We start from the raw sequence: 10,527 nt of genomic DNA on the forward strand, positions 1-10,527 counted from the left end.
AACTCTGACTTTCGGCAATTGAATCAAAAATGGTGCCAAACGGTTGCAAATGCTCCCCTCAAAGGTTTGGCGGTCGAAACAGAAGGCCTTTTATCACAGGATAAGAAATCAGCCCTCGTCAACTTAACCGGCAGAAAAATATTTTTTGAAAAAATCCCTAAGCCCCGGGGTCACAATTTCATCAAAAATCTGACTTTCGGCAGTTGACTCAGAAATGGTGCCAAACGGTTGGAAATGCTCCCCTGAAAGTTTTGGCGGTCGAAACTGAAGGCTTTTTATCACAGGAAAAGAAATCAGCCCTCGACAACTTAACCGGCAGAAAAAGATATTTTTGAAAAAATCCCTAAGCCCCGGGGTCACAAGTTCTTCAAAACTCTGACTTTTGGCAATTGATTCAAAAATGGTGCCAAACGGTTGCAAATGCTCCCCTGAAAGGTTTGGCGGTCGAAACAGAAGGCCTTTTATCACAGGATAAGAAATCAGCCCTCGACAACTTAACCGGGAGAAAGATATTTTTTGAAAAAATCCCTAAGCCCGGGGTCACAATTTCATCAAAAATCTGACTTTCGGCAGTTGACTCAGAAATGGTGCCAAACGGTTGCAAATGCTCCCCTGAAAGGTTTGGCGGTCGAAACAGAAGGCTTTTTATCACAGGATAATAAATCAGCCCTCGACAACTGAACCGGCAGAATTTTTTTTTTTGAGAAAATCCCTCAGCCCCGGGGTCACAATTTCATCAAAACTCTGACTTTCGGCAATTGACTCAAAAATGGTGCCAAACGGTTGCAAATGCTCCCCTGAAAGGTTTGGTGGTCGAAACAGAAGGCTTTTTATCACAGGAAAAGAAATCAGCCCTCGACAACTTAACCGGCAGAAAATTATTTTTTTGAAAAAATCCCTAAGACCCGGGGTCACAATTTCATCAAAATTCTGACTTTCGGCAGTTGACTCAGACATGGTGCCAAACCGTTGGAAATGCTCCCCTGAAAGGTTTGGCGGTCGAAACAGAAGGCTTTTTATCACAGGATAAGAAATCAGCCTTCGACAACTTAACCGGCAGAAAAATATTTTTTGAAAAATTCCCTAAGCCCCGGGGTCACAATTTCATCAAAACTCTGACTTTCGGCAATTGAATCAAAAATGGTGCCAAACGGTTGCAAATGCTCCCCTCAAAGGTTTGGCGGTCGAAACAGAAGACCTTTTATCACAGGATAAGAAATCAGCCCTCGACAACTTAACCGGCAGAAAAATATTTTTTGAAAAAATCCCTAAGCCCCGGGGTCACAATTTCATCAAAAATCTGACTTTCGGCAATTGAATCAAAAATGGTGCCAAACGGTTGCAAATGCTCCCCTCAAAGGTTTGGCGGTCGAAACAGAAGACCTTTTATCACAGGATAAGAAATCAGCCCTCGACAACTTAACCGGCAGAAAAATATTTTTTGAAAAAATCCCTAAGCCCCGGGGTCACAATTTCATCAAAAATCTGACTTTCGGCAGTTGACTCAGAAATGGTGCCAAACGATTGCAAATGCTCCCCTGAAAGGTTTGGCGGTCGAAACAGAAGGCTTTTTATCACAGGATAAGAAATTAGCCCTCGACAACTTAACCGGGAAAAAAATATTTTTTTGAAAAAATCCCTAAGCCCCGGGGTCACAATTTCATCAAAAATCTGACTTTCGGCAGTTGACTCAGAAATGGTGCCAAACGGTAGCAAATGCTCCCCTGAAAGGTTTGACGGTCGAAACAGAAGGCTTTTTATCACAGGATAAGAAATCAGCCCTCGACAACTTAACCGGCAGAAAAATATTTTTTGAAATAATCCCTAAGCCCCGGGGTCACAATTTCATCAAAATCTGACTTTCGGCAGTTGACTCAGAAATGGTGCCAAACGGTTGCAAATGCTCCCCTGAAAGGTTTGGCGGTCGAAACAGAAGGCTTTTTATCACCGGAGAAGAAATCAGCCCTCGACAACTTAACCAGAAGAAAAATATTTTTTTGAAAAAATCCCTAAGCCCCGGGGTCACAAGTTCATCAAAACTCTGACTTTTGGCAATTGATTCAAAAATGGTGCCAAACGGTTGCAAATGCTCCCCTGAAAGGTTTGGCGGTCGAAACAGAAGGCTTTTTATCACAGGATAAGAAATCAGCCCTCGTCAACTTAACCGGCAGAAAAATATTTTTTGAAAAAATCCCTAAGCCCCGGGGTCACAATTTCATCAAAAATCTGACTTTCGGCAGTTGACTCAGAAATGGTGCCAAACGGTTGCAAATGCTCCCCTGAAAGGTTTGGCGGTCGAAACAGAAGGCTTTTTATCACAGGATAAGAAATCAGCCCTCGACAACTTAACCGGAAGCAAAATATTTTTTTGAAAAAATCCCTAAGCCCCGGGGTCACAAGTTCATCAAAACTCTGACTTTTGGCAATTGATTCAAAAATGGTGCCAAACGGTTGCAAATGCTCCCTTGAAAGGTTTGGCGGTCGAAACAGAAGGCTTTTTATCACAGGATAAGAAATCAGCCCTCAACAACTTAACCGGCAGAAAAATATTTTTTGAAAAAATCCCTAAGCCCCGGGGTCACAATTTCAGCAAAACTCTGACTTTCGGCAATTGAATCAAAAATGGTGCCAAACGGTTGCAAATGCTCCCCTCAAAGGTTTGGCGGTCGAAACAGAAGGCCTTTTATCACAGGATAAGAAATCAGCCCTCGTCAACTTAACCGGCAGAAAAATATTTTTTGAAAAAATCCCTAAGCCCCGGGGTCACAATTTCATCAAAAATCTGACTTTCGGCAGTTGACTCAGAAATGGTGCCAAACGGTTGGAAATGCTCCCCTGAAAGTTTTGGCGGTCGAAACTGAAGGCTTTTTATCACAGGAAAAGAAATCAGCCCTCGACAACTTAACCGGCAGAAAAAGATATTTTTGAAAAAATCCCTAAGCCCCGGGATCACAAGTTCTTCAAAACTCTGACTTTTGGCAATTGATTCAAAAATGGTGCCAAACGGTTGCAAATGCTCCCCTGAAAGGTTTGGCGGTCGAAACAGAAGGCCTTTTATCACAGGATAAGAAATCAGCCCTCGACAACTTAACCGGGAGAAAGATATTTTTTGAAAAAATCCCTAAGCCCCGGGGTCACAATTTCATCAAAAATCTGACTTTCGGCAGTTGACTCAGAAATGGTGCCAAACGGTTGCAAATGCTCCCCTGAAAGGTTTGGCGGTCGAAACAGAAGGCTTTTTATCACAGGATAATAAATCAGCCCTCGACAACTTAACCGGCAGAATTTTTTTTTTTTTTGAAAATCCCTCAGCCCCGGGGTCACAATTTCATCAAAACTCTGACTTTCGGCAATTGACTCAAAAATGGTGCCAAACGGTTGCAAATGCTCCCCTGAAAGGTTTGGTGGTCGAAACAGAAGGCTTTTTATCACAGGAAAAGAAATCAGCCCTCGACAACTTAACCGGCAGAAAATTATTTTTTTGAAAAAATCCCTAAGACCCGGAGTCACAATTTCATCAAAATTCTGACTTTCGGCAGTTGACTCAGAAATGGTGCCAAACCGTTGGAAAAACTCCCCTGAAAGGTTTGGCGGTCGAAACAGAAGGCTTTTTATCACAGGATAAGAAATCAGCCTTCGACAACTTAACCGGCAGAAAAATATTTTTTGAAAAAATCCCTAAGCCCGGGGTCACAATTTCATAAAAAACCTGACTTTTGGCAATTGACTAAAAAATGGTGCCCAATGGTTGCAAATGCTCCCCTGAAAGGTTTGGCGGACGAAACTGATGTCTTTTTATCACAGGAAAAGAAATCAGCCCTCGACAACTTAACCGGGAAAAAATATTTTTTTGAAAAAATTCCTAAGCCCCGGGGTCACAATTTCATCAAAAATCTGACTTTTGGCAGTTGACTCAGAAATGGTGCCAAACGGTTGCAAATGCTCCCCTGAAAGGTTTGGCGGTCGAAACAGAAGGCTTTTTATCACCGGAGAAGAAATCAGCCCTCGACAACTTAACCGGAAGAAAAAGATATTTTTGAAAAAATCCCTAAGCCCCGGGGTCACAAGTTCATCAAAACTCTGACTTTTGGCAATTGATTCAAAAATGGTGCCAAACGGTTGCAAATGCTCCCCTGAAAGGTTTGGCGGTCGAAACAGAAGGCTTTTTATCACAGGATAAGAAATCAGCCCTCGTCAACTTAACCGGCAGAAAAATATTTTTTGAAAAAATCCCTAAGCCCCGGGGTCACAATTTCATCAAAAATCTGACTTTCGGCAGTTGACTCAGAAATGGTGCCAAACGGTTGCAAATGCTCCCCTGAAAGGTTTGGCGGTCGAAACAGAAGGCTTTTTATCACCGGAGAAGAAATCAGCCCTCGACAAGTTAACCGGAAGAAAAATATTTTTTTGAAAAAATCCCTAAGCCCCGGGGTCACAATTTCATAAAAAACCTGACTTTTGGCAATTGATTCAAAAATGGTGCCAAACGGTTGCAAATGCTCCCCTGAAAGGTTTGGCGGTCGAAACAGTAGGTCTTTTATCACAGGATAAGAAATCAGCCCTCGTCAACTTAACCGGCAGAAAAATATTTTTTGAAAAAATCCCTAAGCCCCGGGGTCACAATTTCATCAAAACTCTGACTTTCGGCAGTTGACTCAGAAATGGTGCCAAACGGTTGGATATGCTCCCCTGGAAGTTTTGGCGGTCGAAACTGAAGGCTTTTTATCACAGGAAAAGAAATCAGCCCTCGACAACTTAACCGGCAGAAAAAGATATTTTTGAAAAAATCCCTAAGACCCGGGGTCACAATTTCATCAAAATTCTGACTTTCGGCAGTTGACTCAAAAATGGTGCCAAACGGTTGGAAATGCTCCCCTGAAAGGTTTGGCGGTCGAAACAGAAGGATTTTTATCACAGGAAAAGAAATCAGCCCTCGACAACTTAACCGGCAGAAAACGATATTTTTTTAAAAATCCCTAAGCCCCGGGGTCACAATTTCAACAAAAATCTGACTTTTGGCAATTGATTCAAAAATGGTGCCAAACGGTTGCAAATGCTCCCCTGAAAGGTTTGGCGGTCGAAACAGAAGGCTTTTTATCACAGGATAAGAAATCAGCCCTCGACAACTTAACCGGCAGAAAAAGATATTTTTGAAAAAATCCCTCAGCCCCGGGGTCACAATTTCATCAAAAATCTGACTTTCGGCAGTTGACTCAGAAATGGTGCCAAACGGTTGGAAATGCTCCCCTGGAAGTTTTGGCGGTCGAAACTGAAGGCTTTTTATCACAGGAAAAGAAATCAGCCCTCGACAACTTAACCGGCAGAAAAAGATATTTTTGAAAAAATCCCTAAGCCCCGGGGTCACAAGTTCACAAAACTCTGACTTTTGGAAATTGATTCAAAAATGGTGCCAAACGGTTGCAAATGCTCCCCTGAAAGGTTTGGCGGTCGAAACAGAAGGCCTTTTATCACAGGATAAGAAATCAGCCCTCGACAACTTAACCGGGAGAAAAATATTTTTTGAAAAAATCCCTAAGCCCCGGGGTCACAATTTCATCAAAAATCTGACTTTCGGCAGTTGACTCAGAAATGGTGCCAAACGGTTGCAAATGCTCCCCTGAAAGGTTTGGCGGTCGAAATAGAAGGCTTTTTATGAAAGGATAATAAATCAGCCCTCGACAACTTAACCGGCAGATTTTTTTTTTTTTTTGAGAAAATCCCTCAGCCCCGGGGTCACAATTTCATCAAAACTCTGACTTTCGGCAATTGACTCAAAAATGGTGCCAAACGGTTGCAAATGCTCCCCTGAAAGGTTTGGTGGTCGAAACAGAAGGCTTTTTATCACAGGAAAAGAAATCAGCCCTCGACAACTTAAACGGCAGAAAATTATTTTTTTGAAAAAATCCCTAAGACCCGGGGTCACAATTTCATCAAAATTCTGACTTTCGGCAGTTGACTCAGAAATGGTGCCAAACCGTTGGAAATGCTCCCCTGAAAGGTTTGGCGGTCGAAACAGAAGGCTTTTTATCACAGGATAAGAAATCAACCCTCGACAACTTAACCGGCAGAAAAATATTTTTTGAAAAAATCCCTAGGCCCCGGGGTCACAATTTCATAAAAAACCTGACTTTTGGCAATTGACTAAAAAATGGTGCCCAATGGTTGCAAATGCTCCCCTGAAAGGTTTGGCGGACGAAACTGATGTCTTTTTATCACAGGAAAAGAAATCAGCCCTCGACAACTTAACCGGGAAAAAATATTTTTTTGAAAAAATCCCTAAGCCCCGGGGTCACAATTTCATCAAAAATCTGACTTTTGGCAGTTGACTCAGAAATGGTGCCAAACGGTAGCAAATGCTCCCCTGAAAGGTTTGACGGTCGAAATAGAAGGCTTTTTATGACAGGATAAGAAATCAGCCCTCGACAACTTAACCGGCAAAAAAATATTTTTTGAAATAATCCCTAAGCCCCGGGGTCACAATTTCATCAAAATCTGACTTTCGGCAGTTGACTCAGAAATGGTGCCAAACGGTTGCAAATGCTCCCCTGAAAGGTTTGGCGGTCGAAACAGAAGGCTTTTTATCACCGGAGAAGAAATCAGCCCTCGACAACTTAACCGGAAGAAAAATATTTTTTGAAAAAATCCCTATGCCCCGGGGTCACAATTTCATCAAAAATCTGACTTTCGGCAGTTGACTCAGAAATGGTGCCAAACGGTTGCAAATGCTCCCCTGAAAGGTTTGGCGGTCGAAACAGAAGGCTTTTTATCACCGGAGAAGAAATCAGCCCTCGACAACTTAACCGGAAGAAAAATATTTTTTTGAAAAAATCCCTAAGCCCCGGGGTCACAAGTTCATCAAAACTCTGACTTTTGGCAATTGATTCAAAAATGGTGCCAAACGGTTGCAAATGCTCCCCTGAAAGGTTTGGCGGTCGAAACAGTAGGCCTTTTATCACAGGATAAGAAATCAGCCCTCGTCAACTTAACCGGCAGAAAAATTTTTTTTGAAAAAATCCCTAAGCCCCGGGGTCACAATTTCATCAAAACTCTGACTTTCGGCAATTGAATCAAAAATGGTGCCAAACGGTTGCAAATGCTCCCCTCAAAGGTTTGGCGGTCGAAACAGAAGGCCTTTTATCACAGGATAAGAAAGCAGCCCTCGTCAACTTAACCGGCAGAAAAATATTTTTTGAAAAAATCCCTAAGCCCCGGGGTCACAATTTCATCAAAAATCTGACTTTCGGCAGTTGACTCAGAAATGGTTCCAAACGGTTGGAAATGCTCCCCTGAAAGTTTTGGCGGTCGAAACTGAAGGCTTTTTATCACAGGAAAAGAAATCAGCCCTCGACAACTTAACCGGCAGAAAAATATATTTTTGAAAAAATCCCTAAGCCCCGGGGTCACAAGTTCTTCAAAACTCTGACTTTTGGCAATTGATTCAAAAATGGTGCCAAACGGTTGCAAATGCTCCCCTGAAAGGTTTGGCGGTCGAAACAGAAGGCCTTTTATCACAGGATAAGAAATCATCCCTCGACAACTTAACCGGGAGAAAGATATTTTTTGAAAAAATCCCTAAGCCCCGGGGTCACAATTTCATCAAAAATCTGACTTTCGGCAGTTGACTCAGAAATGGTGCCAAACGGTTGCAAATGCTCCCCTGAAAGGTTTGGCGGTTGAAACTGATGTCTTTTTATCACAGGAAAAGAAATCAGCCCTCGACAACTTAACCGGGAAAAAATATTTTTTTGAAAAAATCCCTAAGCCCCGGGGTCACAATTTCATCAAAAATCTGACTTTTGGCAGTTGACTCAGAAATGGTGCCAAACGGTTGCAAATGCTCCCCTGAAAGGTTTGGCGGTCGAAACAGAAGGCTTTTTATCACAGGAAAAGAAATCAGCCCTCGACAACTTATCCGGCAGAAATATATTTTTTTGAAAAAATCCCTAAGCCCCGGGGTCACAATTTCATCAAAACTCTGACTTTCGGCAATTGAATCAAAAATGGTGCCAAACGGTTGCAAATGCTCCCCTCAAAGGTTTGGCGGTCGAAACAGAAGGCCTTTTATCACAGGATAAGAAATCAGCCCTCGTCAACTTAACCGGCAGAAAAATATTTTTTGAAAAAATCCCTAAGCCCCGGGGTCACAATTTCATCAAAAATCTGACTTTCGGCAGTTGAATCAAAAATGGTGCCAAACGGTTGGAAATGCTACCCTGAAAGGTTTGGCGGTCGAAACAGAAGGCTTTTTATCACAGGATAAGAAATCAGCCCTCGACAACTTAACCGGGAGAAAAATATTTTTTGAAAAAATCCCTAAGCCCCGGGGTCACAATTTCATCAAAAATCTGACTTTCGGCAATTGAATCAAAAATGGTGCCAAACGGTTGCAAATGCTCCCCTCAAAGGTATGGCGGTCGAAACAGAAGGCCTTTTATCACAGGATAAGAAATCAGCCCTCGTCAACTTAACCGGCAGAAAAATATTTGTTGAAAAAATCCCTAAGCCCCGGGGTCACAATTTCATCAAAAATCTGACTTTTGGCAGTTGACTCAGAAATGGTGCCAAACGGTTGCAAATGCTCCCCTGAAAGGTTTGGCGGTCGAAACAGAAGGCTTTTTATCACAGGAAAAGAAATCAGCCCTCGACAACTTATCCGGCAGAAATATATTTTTTTGAAAAAATCCCTAAGCCCCGGGGTCACAATTTCATCAAAAATCTGACTTTCGGCAGTTGAATCAAAAATGGTGCCAAACGGTTGGAAATGCTACCCTGAAAGGTTTGGCGGTCGAAACAGAAGGCTTTTTATCACAGGATAAGAAATCAGCCCTCGTCAACTTAACCGGCAGAAAAATATTTTTTGAAAAAATCCCTAAGCCCCGGGGTCACAATTTCATCAAAAATCTGACTTTCGGCAGTTGAATCAAAAATGGTGCCAAACGGTTGGAAATGCTACCCTGAAAGGTTTGGCGGTCGAAACAGAAGGCTTTTTATCACAGGATAAGAAATCAGCCCTCGACAACTTAACCGGGAGACAAATATTTTTTGAAAAAATCCCTAAGCCCCGGGGTCACAATTTCATCAAAAATCTGACTTTCGGCAGTTGACTCAGAAATGGTGCCCAATGGTTGCAAATGCTCCCCTGAAAGGTTTGGCGGACGATACTGATGTCTTTTTATCACAGGAAAAGAAATCAGCCCTCGACAACTTATCCGGCAGAAATATATTTTTTTGAAAAAATCCCTAAGCCCCGGGGTCACAATTTCATCAAAACTCTGACTTTCGGCAATTGAATCAAAAATGGTGCCAAACGGTTGCAAATGCTCCCCTCAAAGGTTTGGCGGTCGAAACAGAAGGCCTTTTATCACAGGATAAGAAATCAGCCCTCGTCAACTTAACCGGCAGAAAAATATTTGTTGAAAAAATCCCTAAGCCCCGGGGTCACAATTTCATCAAAAATCTGACTTTCGGCAGTTGACTCAGAAATGGTGCCAAACGGTTGGAAATGCAACCCTGAAAGGTTTGGCGGTCAAAACAGAAGGCTTTTTATCACAGGATAAGAAATCAGCCCTCGTCAACTTAACCGGCAGAAAAATATTTTTTGAAAAAATCCCTAAGCCCCGGGGTCACAATTTCATCAAAACTCTGACTTTCAGCAATTGAATCAAAAATGGTGCCAAACGGTTGCAAATGCTCCCCTCAAAGGTTTGGCGGTCGAAACAGAAGGCTTTTTATCACAGGATAAGAAATCAGCCCTCGACAACTTAACCGGCAGAAAATTATTTTTTTGACAAAATCCCTAAGCCCCGGGGTCACAATTTCATCAAAAATCTGACTTTCGGCAGTTGACTCAGAAATGGTGCCAAACGGTTGGAAATGCTCCCCTGAAAGGTTTGGCGGTCGAAACAGAAGGCTTTTTATCACAGGATAAGAAATCAGCCCTCTACAACTTAACCGGCAGAAAAACATTTTCTGAAAAAAACCCAAACCCCGGGGTCACAATTTCATCAAAAATCTGACTTTCGGCAGTTGACTCAGAAATGGTTCCAAACGGTTGCAAATGCTTCCCTGAAAGGTTTGGCGGTCGAAACAGAAGGCTTTTTATCACAGGATAAGAAATCAGCCCTCTACAACTTAACCGGCAGAAAAATATTTTTTGAAAAAATCCCTAAGCCCCGGGGTCACAAGTTCTTCAAAACTCTGACTTTTGGCAATTGATTCAAAAATGGTGCCAAACGGTTGCAAATGCTCCCCTGAAAGGTTTGGCGGTCGAAACAGAAGGCCTTTTATCACAGGATAAGAAATCAGCCCTCGACAACTTAACCGGGAGAAAAATATTTTTTGAAAAAAACCCTAAGCCCCGGGGTCACAATTTCATCAAAAATCTGACTTTCGGCAGTTGACTCAGAAATGGTGCCAAACGGTTGCAAATGCTCCCCTGAAAGGTTTGGCGGTCGAAACAGAAGGCTTTTTATGAAAGGATAATAAATCAGCCCTCGACAACTTAACCGGCAGAATTTTTTTTTTTGA

Source organism: Podarcis melisellensis (assembly GCF_964234715.1).
Source record: "Podarcis melisellensis genome assembly, chromosome: 12".
Classification (NCBI taxonomy): domain Eukaryota; kingdom Metazoa; phylum Chordata; class Lepidosauria; order Squamata; family Lacertidae; genus Podarcis; species Podarcis melisellensis.